At 43.6% G+C, this 18,973-nt stretch overlaps 1 non-coding gene across 1 annotated transcript; it reads left to right on the top strand.

Moving 5' to 3' along the window:
* Window positions 1–6,410: 6,410 nt before the first annotated feature.
* trnas-gcu (transfer RNA serine (anticodon GCU)) lies at window positions 6,411–6,492 on the top strand. The gene has a single exon. It is a non-coding gene; the product is annotated as a tRNA-Ser (tRNA).
* The last annotated feature ends 12,481 nt before the right edge of the window (window positions 6,493–18,973 follow it).

The raw sequence follows: 18,973 nt of genomic DNA, 5'->3' as shown, positions 1-18,973 counted from the left end.
CAGGCTTGGAGGGCCGAAGGGCCTGTTCCTGTGCTGTAATTTTCTTGGTTCTTTGTTTGTTCTTTGATGAAGCAACTGAAGACGGTTGGGGCCGAGGACACTATCCTGAGGAACTCCTGAGCGATGTCTGGTACTGAGATGATTGGCCACCAACAACCAGCACCATATTCCTTTGCGCAAGGTATGACTCCAACCAGTGGAGATTTTTCTCCGTGATTGCCATTGACTTCAATTTTGCAAGGGCTCCTTGATGCCCTTGGCAAGAGCAGTCACTGTCACTCACCTCACCTCCCGAATTCAGCTCTTCTGTCCATATTTGGGCCAAGGCCATAATGAGGTCAGGAACTAAGTGGCCCTGGCAGAACCCAAAATGAGCATTGGTGAGTAGGTTATGGCTGTGTAAGTGCTGCTTGATAGCACTGTCAACGACACCTTCCATCACTTTACTGATGATCAAGAGGAGGCTGATCGGGTAGGAATTGACCGGGTTGGATTTGTCCTGCCTTTTGTATACAGAACATACCTGGGCAACTTTCCACATTGCTGGGTAGATGCCAGTGTTGTAGCTTGGCGGGCGGTGTGGCTAGTTCTGGAGCACAAGTCTTTAGCACTGCAGCCAGGATGTTGTCAGTATCCAGAGCCATCAGCCATTTCTTGATATCATGTGGAGTGAAGTGGATTTAGCTGAAGATTGGCACCTGTGATGCTGGGGACCTCAGGAGGAGGCCGAGATTGATCATCTACTTGGCACTTCTGGCTGAAGATGGTTGCAAATGATTCAACCTTGTATTTTGCACTGATATACTGGTCTCCCTTATCATTAAGGATGGGGATATTTGTGGAGCCTCGTCCTCCTGTTAATTGTTTAATTATCCACCACCATTCAGGACTGGATGTGACAGGACTGCAGAGCTTTGATCTGATCTGTTGGTTGTGAGATCACTCAGCTCTGTCTATTGCATGCTGCTTCCGCTATATGACATGCAAGTAATCCTGTGTTGTCGCTTCACTCATTTTTAGGTCTGCTTGGTGCTGTTCCTGACATGCCCTCCTGCACACTTCATTGAACCACTATTGCTCCCTTGGCTTGATGGTAATGGTAGAGTGAGGGATATGCCAGGCCATGAGGTAACATATTGTGTTTAAATACAATTCTGCTGCTGCTGATGACCCACAGTGCCTCATGGATGTCCAGTTTTGAGCTGCCAGATCTGTTCATTTCTTCCCTCAGATATAATTGAAAAAAAAATTCTGAAGAAATGCATGAATTAAATAAAAAGAGAGAGAAATAAATACTGACAAAATGGATGGCAGAATTTGGAAGGTAAAAAGATTTCAGTTTTATTATTGATGAGTGAGAGGAATATATCACACTTTGGGGCTTCTGGAAGTGGATTTACTGATAATCTGGGGAATTGATAGGAAACTGCTTCATAGTTGGTGGAACAAATTCCCGCCCTTGGGGTGGAGCCAACAGCTGCATCCGTCCAATAACAGACAGAGTAGAAGGACTGTATCAGGCCTTGTTAGCTCAGTTGGTAGAGCATGGGACTTTTAATCTCAGGGTCTTGGATGTGAGACCCTTGTTGTGTGGTTGTTCTTCCCTTTTTCAGTCTTCATCAGCAGAGAGTTCAAGGAGTGTTTGAAATTAAATTCAACAACATCACCAGATTTCAACTACTCCCACCCGCCCCCTCCCAGTGTCGTTGACAGGACTCTCAACCTCTGCCTTCCCCCTTCCCCTCCCTCCCAGATCTGCGACAGGGTTCCCCTTGTCCTCACTTTCCACCCCACCTGCCTCCACATCTAAAGGATCATCCTCCACCATTTCCGCCACCTCCAGCGTGATGCCACCACCAAACGCATCCTCCCCTCCCCTGTCAGCATTCCGAAGGGATTGTTCCCTCCGCGCCACCCTGGTCCACTCCTCCATTACCCCCAATACCTCGTCCCCTTCCCAAGGCACCTTCCCATGCAATCGCAGGAGATATAATACCTGCCCTTTTACCTCCTCTCTGCTCATTATCTGAAGCCCCAAACACTCCTTTCAGGTGAAGCAGCGATTTACTTGTACTTCTTTCAATTATGTATACTGTATTCACTGCTCACAATGCGGTCTCCTCTAAACTGGGGAGACCAAACGCAGATTAGATGGAACACCTCTGCTCAGGCCGAAAGCATGATCCTGAGCTTCGGGTTGCTTGCCATTTCAACACTCTCCCCTGCTCTCATGTCAACATTTCTGTCTTTGGCCTGTTCCAGTGTTCCAGTGAAAATCAACAAAAGCTCGAGGAGCAGCACCTGACCTTTTGATTCGGCACTCTCCAGCCTTGTGAATTGAACATTGTGTTCAATAACATCAGAGCATGACTGGTGTCAGGCAACCACAAGCATAAACACACTCTTTGCCTTTGTCCCAGGACAGCTTTGTTATTTAATCTCTCCTTCCCTCTGCACTATCAAACACCTTCCCCTTTGTTCTCTCCCACATGCCCCTCCACGTCACTTGTTTAAAACCTAATTCTTTTCTAACCTGTGTCAGTTCTGATGAAAGGTCACAGACCAGAAACGTTAACTCTGTTTCTCTCACCACAGATGCTGCCAGAGCTATTGAGTATTTCCAGCACTTTTTGTTTTTATTTCAGATTTCCAGCATCTGCAGTATTTTGCTTTTGTTGTGTCAGAAAGTCTTTCCTTGATTCAGGACTCTTACCTCTCTCCAGAATCTCTCTGCTAAAGATTGAACTTTATCTCATTTCACTCACAGCTCAGGGTCAGTGTGGCACAGTGGGACTTCTGGCTGTGTCCCACTTCACAATCCCTCAGTACTGAGAAAACAATGGGGAATATTACTCACATGTTGTGTTCTGTAACTTTTTACAAACACTTTAATGTATATATTGTCTTCCAAAGCAGTGACAGAATGGTGGCTTTTGTGTGTTGTTGAAATAGCTTTGTTGAGTTCGTGCTGTACTAACAGTTAAACAGTTCTTGGTTCAATACCAGGTTTTGGCACTTTCAACCTCTCCTGTGTCTTTTTCTTTGTCTCCAATTGTCAAGCTGCATGATTTACTCTGAAATTAGCACCAGAGAACCAAGGCACCAGCGAGCATGAGGAGCTGAAATTAGCACAGATCAAATCCACTTAATATTTCTGACTGAAGATGGTTGCAAATGCTTCAGCTTCATCTTTTGCACTGACGTGCTCAGCACCACCATCATTTAGGATGTGAATGTTTTTGGAGCCTCCTCATCTTATTAGTTATTTAATTATCCACCACCATTCACGACTGGATGTGGCAGGACTGTGGAGCTGTGATCTGATCCTGAGGGAGATATCCGTGTGTGGAGTGGCGGGATGTATGGAGAGTGATCCTGAAGAGGGTGTCCGAGCCTGGAGTGGAAGCTTTCCGTGGAGGTACAGGAGTAGGTCATTCAGCCCCAGTGTTTTATAAAGGTTTAGCATAACTTATTTGCTTTTACTCTATGCCTCGATTAATAAAGCCAAGTGTCCTGTTTGCTCTTAGCAACCTTTTCAAACCTTGATCAAAAAAGATTGGTGTACATTGTCTCATTCTTCCTCCCAATCTGTATCACTTCACAAGTCTCTGTGTAAAATTTTATCTGTTGTGTGAAAGCCCATTTTACCAGTGTGTTTAAGTTCCTCTGAAGTGTGTTACTGTCACTGGCATAGGACGAAATTCACGAGCATTCTTTGATGCTATCTCCGTGGAAAGAACAATCTTACACACTAGCTCAAATTGGGATTTTGTGTGTTTAGTATCTTTCCTCATCCACCAATATAAGCACAAATCTGTCTCATAATGTACGGTCTAAGAATGTGCCAATGTTGCAATGTGGTGATAAATTCTTCAGTGTCACTATGTACTCACCAACTGTTTCACTACTTTTCTGATTTCTGGATCCAAGTTTGTAGCTTTCCGCGATCTCTAGTGGCTTAGGGTTGAGCCTCACTTCAACGAAGAAACGGAAAATTATGATTTAAAGATTACACTGTCAATCATTCACATCTCTGTCTTCTCCTGAACTTCGAGTTCAAATTTGTTTGTGAAGTTGATTCACACGTTAAGACAGCACAGTCGTTGTCTTTGTGAAGGAAGTGATTTGGGAATGGCTGGTTGGAACTGTCCCTTCTTGCACAGAAATTCAGTGCAAATACTTGATCACTCACAATTTCCTTGAGAGAAATTTGTTCACAATCGCATTCGACACAGAAACGGCCTCAGCATTAATCTCACTGCAGCAGAATGTGACCGTGTTGTATGTTTGAGAATGTTGTTGCCGTTATTTGCCGCTTTTAACCAAGACTGGGAGACAGGGCAAGGTTGATCCGAGGTTGGAATATATTAACATTCAGGAGCAAGAAAAATCAAAAGGAACAAAATAAGAAAACCCAGTCTCCGGATTTGAGAATCTGTCGATCCGCTTTGGGAAAGTGAATCAGAGCAGAATGAAGGGTGAACTGTCCAGAAGAGATGAAGACACAGCTCAGTCAACACGTTCCCCTGGTTTATGATGCTGGAAGTTTCCTCACACAGAAATGATTCAACCCAATGACAAACATTCTTCCAGCTGATAATTTATGCTACTGATTTAAGGTCTGTCTCATGTGGTTACCGAGTGACGACGAGAAGATATTAACCTTTGTTCTATTCAATCTAGCTGTGATAAGGTTTGAATTTTTCTCCCTTTTATAAACAGTATTTGAAGGGTCTCGGTAACAATGTTCAGTGTTGATGAGAGTGCGGTCTGGGTGAGAAGCTGCTGAGTGTGACAGGGTCAGGACTGGATGCAGGAAGTTCTCTGACAGTCTCCCTCTATCTCTCTAATGGGTTTGAGTTGATTTACGACTGGTAGCTTTTATTTTACTTTTCTTATTTAGAGATATAGCCCCTTCGGCCCACCGAGTCTGTGCCAACCAGCAACCACCCATTTATACTAAGCCTACATTAATCCCATATTCTCGACCACATCCCCACTATTCTCCTACCACGTACCTACACGAGGGACAATTTACAATGGCCAATTTACCTATCAACCTGCAAGTCTTTTGGAGGTGGGAGGAAACCAGAGCACCCAGCGGAAACCCACACAGACATAGGGAGAACTTGCAAACTCCACACAGGCAGTACCCAGAACTGAATCCTGGTCGCTGGAGCTGTGAGGCTGCGGTGCTAACCATTGCACCACTGTGCTGCTGTTGGTGTTTTGATAAATGAAGGAAGTTCCCTCCACCCATTTTTTTTGGACAGACAGTGTGGTATAAGGATGTAAAGGGTTAATGCTGAAGATAATGGGATCAACCCCTCCCACTGTCAGAGTGATGATGGGACAGTCACATGAGATGAAGTTTGGGAGAAGAGAGAGCAGCACCAAAGATGCTAGCTTAGCAGGCTTGATGAGTGTGTATAGAGTATTGTGCAAATTAGAAAAGAGTTCTTAGTTCTTTCAGCAGGAACTGTGTCCAGAAAATATCGAGAAACTCACAATTTTATTATTCAGGAGTCGGAACACAGATATTAATTCCAAGTGACAGTTCTGGGACCAATTAACAAAAAAAGTAGAGAATAATATTGCTCACTGATTGAAATCCCCTCGTCAGGAGACAGTTAAACAGGTGATCTTTTGGGGCATCCTTCGATCCAAGGTTTCAGCAACATTTAATCTCCCTTTTTGGTGAAATTCTCTGTTATTTGCAACTTTTTTTTATCAGCTTTGATGGGCGAGTGAAAAAACTGAAAAGATTGAACAGTTCCATCCTTTCTTTTCTTCCTTCTTCTCTTCTTTCCATCAGTTTCTCTTTTCTGTCCCAGATCAATATAATGATGAGAATCCCACTTTAATCTGCTGTTTCTGGTGTTTTATCCATTTCAATCAAAATTTCAACATTCCAATCAAATCTATTTGTTATTCCACAGTGTCTCTCCATGTGTTTTATTCTGTTGTATTCTCTCACAGTCTGTTTGATGATCAATGTTACATCTCACTCTCTGTTCTGGTGACGATCAGAAGCAGTGATATCTGTTTACACCACCCGACAAGTCGGCCTGATGCTGTGCCTCGCTGATCATGTGGGGTTAAAGCAATTCTTCCAGTCAGTTAGTTCAGTTTTCATTTCATGAGAAATTCGGTCATCATGACTTCATCAGTGACCTAATGGTTCAGGTGTCTGAGTGATGTTAATAATGATGTGATGAAATGATTGTCTGTTCCAGTCTTTCCGTGGTGGGTTTTCACACTGAGTAGAAACGTGTTGGACATGGTCTGGAAATGTTTCACACTGCTCCATTCCCAACTTAATTTACTTACAGAAGATATATTTCCATCATTCCACAGCTGGCTGCACAGCCAGAAGCTGTGCTGAAGGTGACAGTTATGTCTCTGCAACTGACAAGGTGGCCGAGAGGTTAAGGTGGTGGACTGCTAATCCATTGTGCTTTGCACACGTGGGTTCGAATCCCATCCTTGTCGCGAGTTTATGAGCTGTTTCGTGTATTATTTATGTTGGGTGAGCTGATGTGTAAAGTCAGCCTCGAAATCTGTTCTTGTCAGTATCTTGACAGTGATTCCAGAATTGGTTATACTTTTTTAAAATTGAGACAGACAATTGGAATTCTTCACCCAAACTGCAGTGGAATGAAGATCAAATAGGGATCACGAAACGGAGCAGGATTTTTCCTCCCCTCCTTCCTTCCATCATTACTTTCTCTGGATTTGCACCAAGTGAAAGACAAATGGGAAAAGCAAATGGCGAGGGAGCAGATGCAGAAAATTATCCTTTGGCAAGAAATTTATTTTCAAATCTTCTTGATAGATTAAGTGAGTGAGCAATGCTTTGGCAGATGGAGTTTAAAATGAGGGGTCATCGACTACCGACGATAGATCAGAGTGTTTTTTTGTAAGAGGTGAGATGTTAGAAACGGTTGAGGAGCAGAGACCCGAATACTGAATTAATAAAAGCTCGTGGACTGGTAGAAAATAATGTGAAAAGTGAACAGAATATGAAGATTGGAACTCATGTTGCATGGATATAAAGCTCTGTGCTCCAGAAGTAAATGTCCAAGCCCAGATTGTGGGGAATCTGTGGAGAGTGATTTGGTTTTTATTCATTCTTGGGTGTGAGTATCGCTGATAAGGCGGGCATTTATTACCCATTCCTATTGCCGTTGAGAAGGTGGTGGAGAGCTGCCTTCGTGAACTGCTGCAGTCCATATGGTGCAGGAACACCCACACTGCCGTTGGGGAGGGAGTTCCAGGATTGTGACCCAACAACAGTGAATAAATGGCGATATCGTTCCAAGTCAGGATGGTGAGTGACTTGGAGGGGAACCTGCAGGTAGTGAGTTCCCATGCATCTGCTGCCCTTGTCCTTCGAGGTGGTAGTGGTCACGAGTTTGGAAGGTGCTGTTGAAGGATACTTGGCGAGTTGCTGCAGTGCATATGGAGATGGTACACACTGCAGACTCTGTGTACTGGTGGTGGAGAGAGTGAATGTTTAAGGTGGTGGGTTAGGTGGCGATTAAGTGGGCTGCTTTGTCCTGGATGGTATTGAGCTTCTTGAGTGGGATGTATTCCATCACACCCCTGACTTGTGCCTTGTCGATGGTGGACAGGTTTTGGTGTATCAGGAGGTGAGATACTTAGTTTAGTTTAGAGATACAGCACTGAAACAGGCCCTTCGGCCCACCGAGTCTGTGCCGACCATCAACCACCCATTTATATTAATCCTACACTAATCCCATATTCCTACCACATCCCCACCTGTCCCTATATTTCCCTACCACCTACCTATACTGTAGGACAATTTATAACGGCCAATTTACCTACCAACCTGCAAGTCTTTTGGCTTGTGGGAGGAAACCGGAGCACCCGGAGAAAACCCACACAGACACAGGGAGAACTTGCAAACTCCACACAGGCAGTACCCAGAATTGAACCCGGGTTGCTGGAGCTGTGAGGCTGCGGTGCTAACCACTGCGCCACTGTGCCGCCCCTAGAATTCCTAATTTTTCCCACTTGCTGCAGAATTCCTAATCTCTGACCTACGCTTGTAGCCGCAGCATAGATCTGACTGGTCCCGTTTAGTTTCTGGTCAATGGTAACCCCCAACATATTGATGGTGGGGGATTCAGCGATGATAATGCTCTGAATATCAAAAGGTAGATTTTTTTCTCTCTCTCATTGGAGATGTTCACTGCTTGGCACTTGTGTGGCCAGAAGGTTGCTTGTCACTTATCAGCTCAAGCCTGAATATTGTTCAGGTCTTGCTGCTTGTCGGCACAGACTGCTTCAACTGAGGAGTTGTGAATCATCACATAACATTCCCACTTCTGACTTATTTTGAAGGGAAAGTCGTCAATGAAACAGCTGAGGATGTTTGGGTCTACGACACTACCCTGAGAAACTACTGAAGCAATGTCCTGGGCTGAGATGATTGGCCTCCACGAACCACAACCATCTTGTTTTGTGTGAGGTACAACTCCAGCAAGTGGAGAGTATTCCCCCTGATTCCCATTGACTTCAATTTTGCTAGGGATCCTTGATGCCACACTCACTCAAGGGCAATCACTCTCACCTCTCCTCTGGAATTCCACTCTTTCATCTCTGTTTGGACCAAGCTGCAATGAGATCATAACAACATAAGATCAGAACAACTAGTAGCAGGAGTAGGCCATTTGGCCCCTCGAGCTTGCTCCGTCATTCAATAGGATCATGGCTGACCTGATCATGACCTCAACCCCACTTTCCTGCCTGCCCACATAACCCTTGGCTCTCTTGTAGATAAAAATCGTGAAGACATTCAATGACCCAGCCTCCACTGCTCTCTGCGGTAGAGAATTCCAAAGATTAATGACGCTCTGAGAGAAGAAATTCCTTCTTAAATGAAAAACCCCTAAATCTGAAACTGTGTCCCCGAGTTCTAGATTCCACCACGAGGGGAAACTTTCTCTCAGCATCTACCCTGTCAAGTCCCCTCAGAATCTTATAGGTCTCAATACGTTCACCTTTCATTTTTCTCAACTCCAATGAGTATCGGTCCAACCTGCTCAACTTTCCTCATACGACAACCCCTTCATCACTGGAATAAATCTGGTGAACCTTCTCTGAACTGCCTCCAATGCAAGTATATCCCTCCTTAAATAAGGAAACCAAAACTGTACACAGTACTCTAGGTGTGGTTTCACGAGCACCCTGTACATTTGTAGCAACACGTCTCTACTTTTATACTCCATTCCCCTTGCAATAAAGGGTAACATTCCATTTGCCTTCCTAATTATTTGCTGTACCTGCATGGTAACTTTTTGTGATTCATGTACGAAGACACCCAGATCCTTCTACTCCGCAGCATTCTGTAATCTCTCACAATTTGATTAATATTTTCCTGTTCTATTCTTCCTGCCAAAGTGGATAACCTTACATTTTCCCACATTCTACTCTATCTGCCAAATTATTTCCTGGAGCTGAGAGACCCTGGCAGAACCTAAACTGAGCATCGATGAGCAGATTATTGTTAAGTGTGTGGTGCTTGATAGCACTGTTGGTGACATCTTCCATCACTTTGTTGATGATTGATAGTAGACTGATGGGGCGGCAATTGGTCAGATTGGATTTGTCCTGCTTTTTTACGGACAGGGCACACCTGGGCAATTTTCCTCATTGTTGAGTAGATGCCTGTGTTGTCGCTCTACTGGAACAGCTTGGCTGAGGGCTCAGCTAGTTCTGGAGCACAAGTCTTCAGTACTCGAGCCGGAATGTTTTTAGGGCCCATAGTCTTTGATGTACTGAGTGCCTTCAGCTGTTTCTTGCTATCATGTGGAGTGAAGCGAATTGGCTGAAAACTGGAAGCTGTGATGCTGGGGACCTCAAGAGGCCGAGATGAATCATCCACTGAGCAATTTCTGACTGAAGGTGGTTTCAAATGCTTCAGCTTCATCTTTTGCACTGACGTGCTCGGCTCCACCAACATTGAGGATAGGGAAGTTTTTGGAGCCTCCTCATCTGGTTCGTTATTTAATTGTCCTCCACCTTTCATGACTGGATCCCTAGTTTCTCAGGGCAGTGCCCTAGGCCCAACCATCCTCAGCTGTTTCATTGATGGCTTTCTCTTCAACATAAGTCAGAAGTGGGCATGTTCGCTGATGATTCACAACTCCTCAGATACTGAAGCAGTCTGTGCCTGCAAGCAGCAAGACCTGAACAACATTCAGGCTTGAGCTGATAAGTGACAAGCAACATTCTTTGATCTGATCCTGAGGGAGATAACCGTGCGTGGAGCGGCGGGATGGATGGAGGGTGACTCTGAAGTGGGTGTCTGAGCCTGGAGGGAAGAATCTGTGGAGAGTGGTCCTCAAAGGATGTCCGTGTCTGGAGATTTAGGATCTCTGAAGAGGGTCTCCGAGCCCATAGTGCTGGGATGTATGGAGAGTGATCCTGAAGTGGGTGTCCGAACCTGGAATGGCGGGATCTGTGGAGAGTGATCCTGAAGTGGGTGTCCGAGCCTGGAGTGGCAGGATCTGTGGAGAGTGGTCCTCAAAGAATGTCCGTGTCTGGAGATTTAGGATCTCCGAAGAGGGTCTCCGAGCCTGTAGTGCTGGGATGTATGGAGAGTGATCCTGAAGTGGGTGTCCGAACCTGGAATGGCGGGATCTGTGGAGAGTGATCCTGAAGTTGGTGTCCGAGCCTGGAGTGGCAGGATCTGTGGAGAGTGATCCTGATGAGTCTGTGTAAACCTGGAATGGAAGCTTTCTGTGGAGGTACAGGAAGAGGCCATTCATTCCCAGCATTTTGCAAAGGTTTAGCATAACTTATATGCTTTTACTCTATGCCTATATTAATAAATCCAAGTGTCCTGTTTGCTCTTAGTTTCCTTTTCAATCCTTCTAACATTGGTGCACATTGTCTCTCTGCTCCTGCACCCACTTTAGAATTGTCATGTTTCATTTATATGGCCTCTCCTCATACTTCCTTTCAAATTGTATCACTTCACACTTCTCTGTGCAAAATTTCATCTGTTATGTGAAAGCCGATTTTACCAGTTTTTTTTTAAGTTCCCCTGAAGTGTGTTACTATCACTGGCATTGGACAAAATTCCTGAGCATTCTTTGATGCTATCTCCATAGACAGAGCAATCTTCCGCGAGCTCAAATGTAGGATTTTGTGTGTTTAGTATCTTATTTCACCCACCAATATAAGCACAAATATGTCACGTAAATCTTGTTCACTGCAGTCCCTGCTGCTGTTTGCTGCCTATATTTACAGACTTTTATCTCAACCTCGTCACCATGTTCTCTAATATATTCAGGGGGCGTCAGCAGAGAAAATGTTCACCAAGCGTGGCAAGTGCAAGGAAGTGTTTATTTACATCATAATGTCATGAATATAATATACAAATACATTACATGTGTGAATCATCAAGATGTGTCTGAATAAATGGAACCCCGTTACTATAAACACTGTCATCTTTCAATGTTTAGCAGACAGGTTTGACGGCTTGATGTGTGTGAGTCCCTCATTAATGTGTTTGCACAAAGTTCGGGGAAAGACGGAGATATGAATAATTTATAGGGAAGTTTTTTAAGCATATCTCCACATCTCTCACTCACAAAGATCTGCAAACACATGGATTCCAAAAGAACCTGAGTACAAAATCAGCTAAAATAAACACAGCCAGAGAGTCTTTCAACAACCTGTAGCTCAGGGAAAGTACATGATGTTATGGAAGTGATTCTGTTTCTTCTGTTAAAATATTTTTTGAAGAAGTCATAATCAAACTGAATAAATGTAGGACCAGTTCTTTTTCAAGAGAGCACCAAAAGAGCCAATTTGGCAACTATGTTTACTGTTTTTCACATAATTCAAGTTAAAAATAGAACAGAAACCATGGGAACAGGGAGATGTGGTTAGTGAAGGCATTTGCGCCTCTTGATTGGACAAGCTCGGCAGCAGCAACGTACACCTAAGACAGCAGAAAACTCACAAGCTTTTGGTTGTAGAGTCAGTGTGTTTTACCTGCTGGAGTGAGCAGCTGATAAAGTTAGCCTGAAGAAGTGTCAAGGAAGGAGAGAAGACCACAACCCAGCTTGTTTTCCAGAAAATCTTTAAAAGATCCTGAGAAGTCCAGTGTGTTAATTCATCTTGTCGCATGTCTTTGAAGAAGGCCTGCTAAAATTAATTCTCAGTGCCTTCTGAAAAGAACTGTTCTAAAATACCCTAGTGACCTGTCTACGTATACTCAGAACTTAGACTGTATTCCAATTTTGGAGCAACGTATCTCATCTGATGTTTTCTTCAAAAATGAGCAAGTAAACAGCCCAAGAGATTTTTTTTTGTGTTTGTAACAAAATTTAAAAAATTTTTAAAAAACATCCCTTTTATCTTTTCTGTTAACCGGTGTATGTGTGTGTGCGCATGTGGCTCGAAGATTTTTTAAAAAGACTTTAAAAGTAAAGGTGAAAAGGGAACTTTTAAAATTTCCACCTGTGTGTTTATGCTTTACTTCATGACTAGTTAAAACTTGTTCTACAATAAATGAATCATTTTGTTGTTCATTAAAGAAATCTGGTCAGTGTCTTCTATTCTGGGAAAAATAGAGTATATGATTGACTGTTTCAGTAAGTGGGAAAAGTTGAAATAGATGTTGTGACCAGTGGAGAAGTGGGATGAGAATAAAGAGTGCCCTCCTCTACCCTTAGTTGTCACAGCATTTGTGATCTGGCTCAGTAGCTTCGTTAGCTCGAGTGTTTGTCCAATAATCAGAAAATCGTGGATTCATATCCTTGCTTCAAAAGTTTAGCTATCAATCGTTTACATCTGTTTTCTTGTGAACTTTAACTTTTCTTATGAATTTTATTCACACAAGAAAACAGCTCAGTGGTTGCCTTTGTGAAGGATGTCAGTTTGGAATGGCTGTTCCTCCTTGTACAAATGTTCAGTGCTAATATTTCAACGGCAACTCAATCCACTACAATTTCTTTGAGAGCAATGTGTTTGCAGTTGCATTTAACCTGGAAAACAGCTCAACATTAATCTCACTGAAGGAAAGTGTGACCGTGTTGTCTATTTCAGACTGTTCGTGCCGTTTTGTGTCATTTTTAACCAAGACTATGACACGACGCAAAGGGGAGGGTTGATCCGAGGTTTAGAATATATTATTCAGTCAGGAGCAAGAAAAATCAAAAGGAACAAAATAAGAAAACCCAGTCCACAGATTTGAGAATCTGTAGATCCGCTTTGGGAAAGTGAATCAGAGCAGAATGAAGGGTGAACTGTCCGACTGCCCAGAAGAGATGAAGACACAGCTCAGTCAGCACGTTCCCCTGGTTTATGATGCTGGAACATTCCTCACATAGAAATTATTCAATCAATACTCATCTGCCAAGTCGGTCTGAGGCTGTGCCTCTCTGATCGTGTGGAGTTAAAGCAATTCTTCCAGTCAGTTAGTTCAGTTGTCATTTCATGAGAAATTCGGTCATCATGACTTCGTCAGTGACCTCATGGTTCAGGTGTCTGAGTGATGTTAATCATGATGTGATCAAATGATTGTATGTTCCAGTCTTTCCGTGGTGGATTTTCACACTGAGTCGAAACATGTTGGACATGGTCTGGAAATGTTTCACACCGCTCCATTCCCAACAGGCCATGACCTGATGTGATGGAAATTGCATTTACTTACAGAAGCTGAATTTCCATCATTGCACATCTGGCTGCACAGCCAGGATCTGTACTGTGCAAACAGCTGACAAGGTGGTCGAGAGGTTAAGACGGTGGCGTGCTAATGCATTGCGTGCTTTGCATGTGTGGGTTCGGATCCCAATTTTGTCGTTAGTTTATGAAGTGTCTAGTACATTGTTGTGGGGGAGCTTTTGTGGAAAGTTGGCCTGGAAACATGTTCTTATCAATATCTCGCTGGTGATTCCAGAATTGTTTATCCTTTATTAAAATTGAGACAGACAATCGGAATTCTTCACCCAAATTGGACTGGAATGAAGATCAAATAGGGGTCACGAAAAGGAGCAAGATTTTTGCCTCCCTCCTTCCTTCCATCTTTACTTTCTCTGGATTTACACCAAATGAAAGACTAACGGGAAAAGCAAATGGCGAGGGAGCAGAAGCAGAACATTATCCTTTGGCAAGAAATTTATGTTCAAATCTTCTTGATAGATTAAGTGAGTGAGCAATGCTTTGGCAGATGGAGTTTAACATGTGGGGTCATCTAGTACCTACGAAAGATAGATCAGAGTGTTTTTTATAAGTGGTGAGATGTTAGAAACTGGAGAAGCAGAGACCCGAGTGCTGAATCACTAAAAGCTAGTGGACTGGTAGAAAATAATGTGAAAGGCTAATGGAATCTGAAGATTGGAACTCATGTTGTAGTTATATAAAGCTCTGTGCTCGTGAAGTAAATGTCCAAGCCTGGATTGTGGGGAATCTGTGGAGAATGATTTGTTTTTTATTCATTCTTGGATGTGAGTATTGCTGGCAAGGCTGGCATTTATTGCCCTTCCCTAATTGCCCTTGAGAATGTGGTGGGGAGCTGCCTTCTTGAACTGCTGCAGTCAATGTTGTGTCGGAACACCCACAGTGCTATTGCGGAGGGAGTTCCAGGATTTTGACCCAGCAACAGTGAAGAAATGGTGATATAGTTCCAAGTCATGATGGTGAGTGACTTGGAGGTGAACCTGCAGGTGGTGGTGTTCCCATGCATCTGCTGCCCTTGTCCTTCGAGGTGGTAGTGATCACGGGTTTGGATGGTGCTGTCAAACGTTACTTAGCGAGTTACTGCAGTGCATCTTGTAGGTGGTACACACTGCTGCCACTGTGCTCTGGTGGTGGAGGGAGTGAATGTTTAAAGTGGTGGGTGAGGTACCGATGAAGAGGACTGCTTTGTCCTGGGTGGTGTTGAGCTCTTTATGTGTTGTTGGAGCTGCAGCTATCCAGAAAAGTGGACAGTATTCCATCACACTCCTGACTTGTGCCTTGTAGATAATGGACAGGCTTTGGCATGTCAGGAGGTGAGATACTTGCTGCAGAATTCCCAATTTCTGACCTACGCTAAAAGCCGCAGCATAGATGTGACTGGTCCAGTTTAGTTTCTGGTCAATGGTAACCCTCAAGATGTTGTTGGTGAGGCATTCAGTGATGATAATGCTGCTGAGTATTAAAAGGTAGATGGTTTGATTCTCTCTCATTGGAGATGTTCACTGCGTGGCACTTTTGTGGCAACCAAGTCACTTGTCACTTATCAGCTCAAGCCTGAATGTTGTTCAGGTCTCGCCCTTGCGGACATGGACTGCTTCAGTATCTGAGGAGTTGTGAATCATCACCTAACATTCCCACTTCTGACTTAAGTTGAGGGGAAACTCATTAATGAAAGAGCTGAGGATGGTTGAGCCCAGGACACTACCCTCAGAAACTCCTGAGGCAATGTCCTGGATTGAGATGATCGGCCTCCACCAACCATAATCATCTTGCTTTGTGCTAGGTAGGACTCCAACAAGTGGACAGTTTTCCCCTGATTCCCATTGATTTCAATTTTGCTAGGGATCCTTGATGCCACACTCACTCAAGGGTAATTACTCTCACCTCTCCTCTGGAATTCCACTCTTTTGTCTCTATTTGGAACAAGCTGCAATGAGATCATAAGAACAGAAATAGTAGCAGGAGGAGGCCATTTGGCCCCTCGAGCCTTCTCCGCCATTCAATAGGATCATGGCTGATCTGATCATGGCATCAACCCCACTTTCTTGCCTGCCCCCCATAACCCTTGACTTCCTTGTAGATAAAAATCCAAAGATGAATGACTGTCTGAGAGAAGAAATTCCTCCTCATTTCCTTCTTAAATGGAAAATCCCTAATTCTGAAACTGTGTCCCCTAGTTCTAGAATCCACCACGAGGGGGAACATCCTCTCAGCATCTACCCTGTCAAGACCCTTCAGAATCTTATATGTCTCAATACGATCACCTCTCATGTTTCTAAACTCCAATCAGTATAGGTCCAACCTGCCCAATCCTCCTCACAAGACAACCCCTTCATCACAGGAATAAATCTAGTGAACCTTCTCTGAGCTTTTTTTTAAATTTCCAACATATACTTTATTCGTTAAAAAAACTATAAAAAGATACATTACAAAACAGTTCAAAAACAGCACCAAGTCAACAATACAAAGATTGCAAAGGAGATCAGTTTCCTTCAGTGCAGGAATGAATTGCCTCACAAACCTTCCATTTCATTTTACCTGCCATGTACTTTTTGCAGCAAACAAATATTTTCTGGAATAAAAACAAGAAATACTGGAACCACTCAGCAGGTCTGGCAGCATCTGTGGAAAGAGAAGCAGAGTTAACGTTTCGGGTCAGTGACCCTTCTTCGGAACTGACAAATATTTAAAATGTCACAGGTTATAAGCAAGTGAGGTGGGGGTGGGGCAAGAGATAACAAAGGAGAAGGTGCAGGTTGGACAAGGCCACATAGCTGACCAAAAGGTCATGGAGCAAAGGCAAACAATATGTTAATGATGTGTTGAAAGACAAAGCATTAGTCCAGAATAGGTGTTAACGGACTGAATATTGAACAGCAGCAAGTGCAAACCTGAAAAAAACAGTGGGTACGCAAACTGAATAAACTAAGATGAAATGAAATAAATGCAATATAAAAGGTTGTAAAAAATGTAAAAAAGCAAAAAAGAAGAAAAAAGAAAAAACAACTAAAAATGAAAGTAAAAAGGTGGGCTGTCATGCTCTGAAATTATTGAACTCAATGTTCAGTCCGGCAGGCTGTAGTGTGCCTAATCGGAAGATGAGATGCTGTTCCTCGAGCTTGCGTTGATGTTCACTGGAACACTGCAGCAATCCCAGGACAGAGATGTGAGCATGAGAGCAGGGGGGAGTGTTGAAATGGCTTCCTCCAGCTGAGTGAGAGGCTGGATACCCGATGACGCTTTAGCGTGAATGTGCGAAGGTGGACCATGGGCGGATATGCGATGATGTTGGTGCTGAGCCATGACATCATCCTGTGCATGTGCCACTTAACCCTGGCAAGATGTAGCTGTGCCTATGTGCAGCTTGGCACAGTCCGATGATGTCAGCGGGCCGCTGCATTGACAGGAATCACATTGTGTTAGCAGTGCCCACAACCCAGGAAAGAATAAAAAAGAGATTTACCACAATGGTAGCAGGGTGAGGGATTTCAGTTATGTGGAGAGATTGGAGAAGCTGGGGTTGTTCTCCTTGCAGCAGAGAAAATTCAGAAGAGATTTGACACATTTGTTCAAAATCATGGAGGTTTTCAATAGTTTAAATAAGGAGAAACTGTTTCCAGTGGTAAAAGGGTCAGTAAGCAGAGGACACAGATATCAGGTGATTGGCAGAAGAACCAGAGGTGACATGAAGAACCATTTTTTACACAGCAATGTGTTGTGATAAAGAAAGAAAAGACTTGCATTTATATAGCACCTTTCCTGACCACTGGATATATCAAAGCACTTTGTAGACAATGAAATACTTTTGAAGTGTAATCACTGTTGTAATGTCAGAAATGCAGCAGCTGATACCCACAAACAGCAATGTGATAATGACCAACTGATCTGATTGAGGGGCAAATATTGATCACAACACCAGGGAGAATTGCTCTTCACTTGTTTGAAATTGCAGCATGGGATCTTTTACATTCACCCAAACATGCAGACCAGGTCTTGGTTTAACATCACACCTGAAAGGCAGCACCTTCAACACCCTCAGTGCTGTACTGGAGTGTCAGCTGTGAAATCTGAACCCAGAAGCTTGTGATTTCGAGGTGAGTGTGACCAACTGAGCCACAGCTTTTACCTGAGTCTCAATCCTTCTACCAACAGTTTCTCTCCATCTGGTCTGCCACGACCCCTCATGATTGTGAACACCTCTATCAAATCTCCTCTCGAAGGAGAACAACCCCAACTTCTCCAATCTATCCACATAACTGAAATCCTCACCACATGTTGCAGAAATGAATTTTTCCTCATGTTCCTTCTGGTTTTGTGAGTCACTTTAAATCTGTAACCTTCGGTTATTGACCGTTCAGCAGTTAGAAACAGTTCCTCAGTATTTACTCTACCTCAAACCTTCAAGGAAACTCTGCAAAGCAACTGAAAATCAAGTTGTCAGAAGTGGGATTAAAACACATGCCTCCAGTGAAAGCTGCAACCTGAACAGAGAAGCTGACACCGCTCAGTCACCTCAACTGTTCAGACCTTTTTGACCTCGTCATCGCTTCTGTACTTTGAAAGGTTCACTCAGTTCTGGAACTTGTTCAATGTTACTGGAATGCTCAGTGATTGGGATATTAACTCCCCCGGGTTTTCCTGAGCTTGTTCTCGGTGTATGGGGATGTTTGTCCTGGGCCGTGGAATCTTGCATCCCTGTAATGGACATTAACCCACTGATTGAATCTGTATTCACTGCTTTCCACTGGTGCTGGGTAATTGCAGAGTGTGGGGCTGGAATGTTGCTGCTTGTCCCGGCCTCACTCACTCTGGGAAAGAGTGAATAATTGATGCATCTGTTTCTGTGTCTGAAATGTGACTTAGATCTGCTGTTATTAACCGAGGCAGCGCTGCAGAAGGATACGTTAATAATCTCTCACTAATCAACTGCAAACAGTCAGAATGTGTAACTTTGAACAGCACTTTCTGCAATGTCAGGGCTGGAAAATTGAGGGAGGGAGAGACACTGTCAGTATCTGAGTGGATACAGCACTGTACAGAGAAAGAGTCAATATAGCGGGGCTGAGACACAGTGCATCTTTTCACATTTAATCACAATAATATCCACAGTCAGGAACTGAAAAGGATGAAAAACCGAATAGCAAGAGCAAAAATAAGAAAAGTAAGTAATTATAGATTAGCTGATAAGCTTTCACTGTGTTACCTGGTAGTCTACTGTTTTATATTCAATGCTCTCTCCACTGTGGCCAGGGAA

This window comes from Heterodontus francisci, unplaced genomic scaffold (genome assembly GCF_036365525.1).
Source record: "Heterodontus francisci isolate sHetFra1 unplaced genomic scaffold, sHetFra1.hap1 HAP1_SCAFFOLD_102, whole genome shotgun sequence".
NCBI classification, from domain to species: Eukaryota; Metazoa; Chordata; class Chondrichthyes; order Heterodontiformes; family Heterodontidae; genus Heterodontus; species Heterodontus francisci.
Note: the sequence above shows the minus strand (reverse complement) of the source record. Positions and strands in the feature narration are given on the sequence as shown.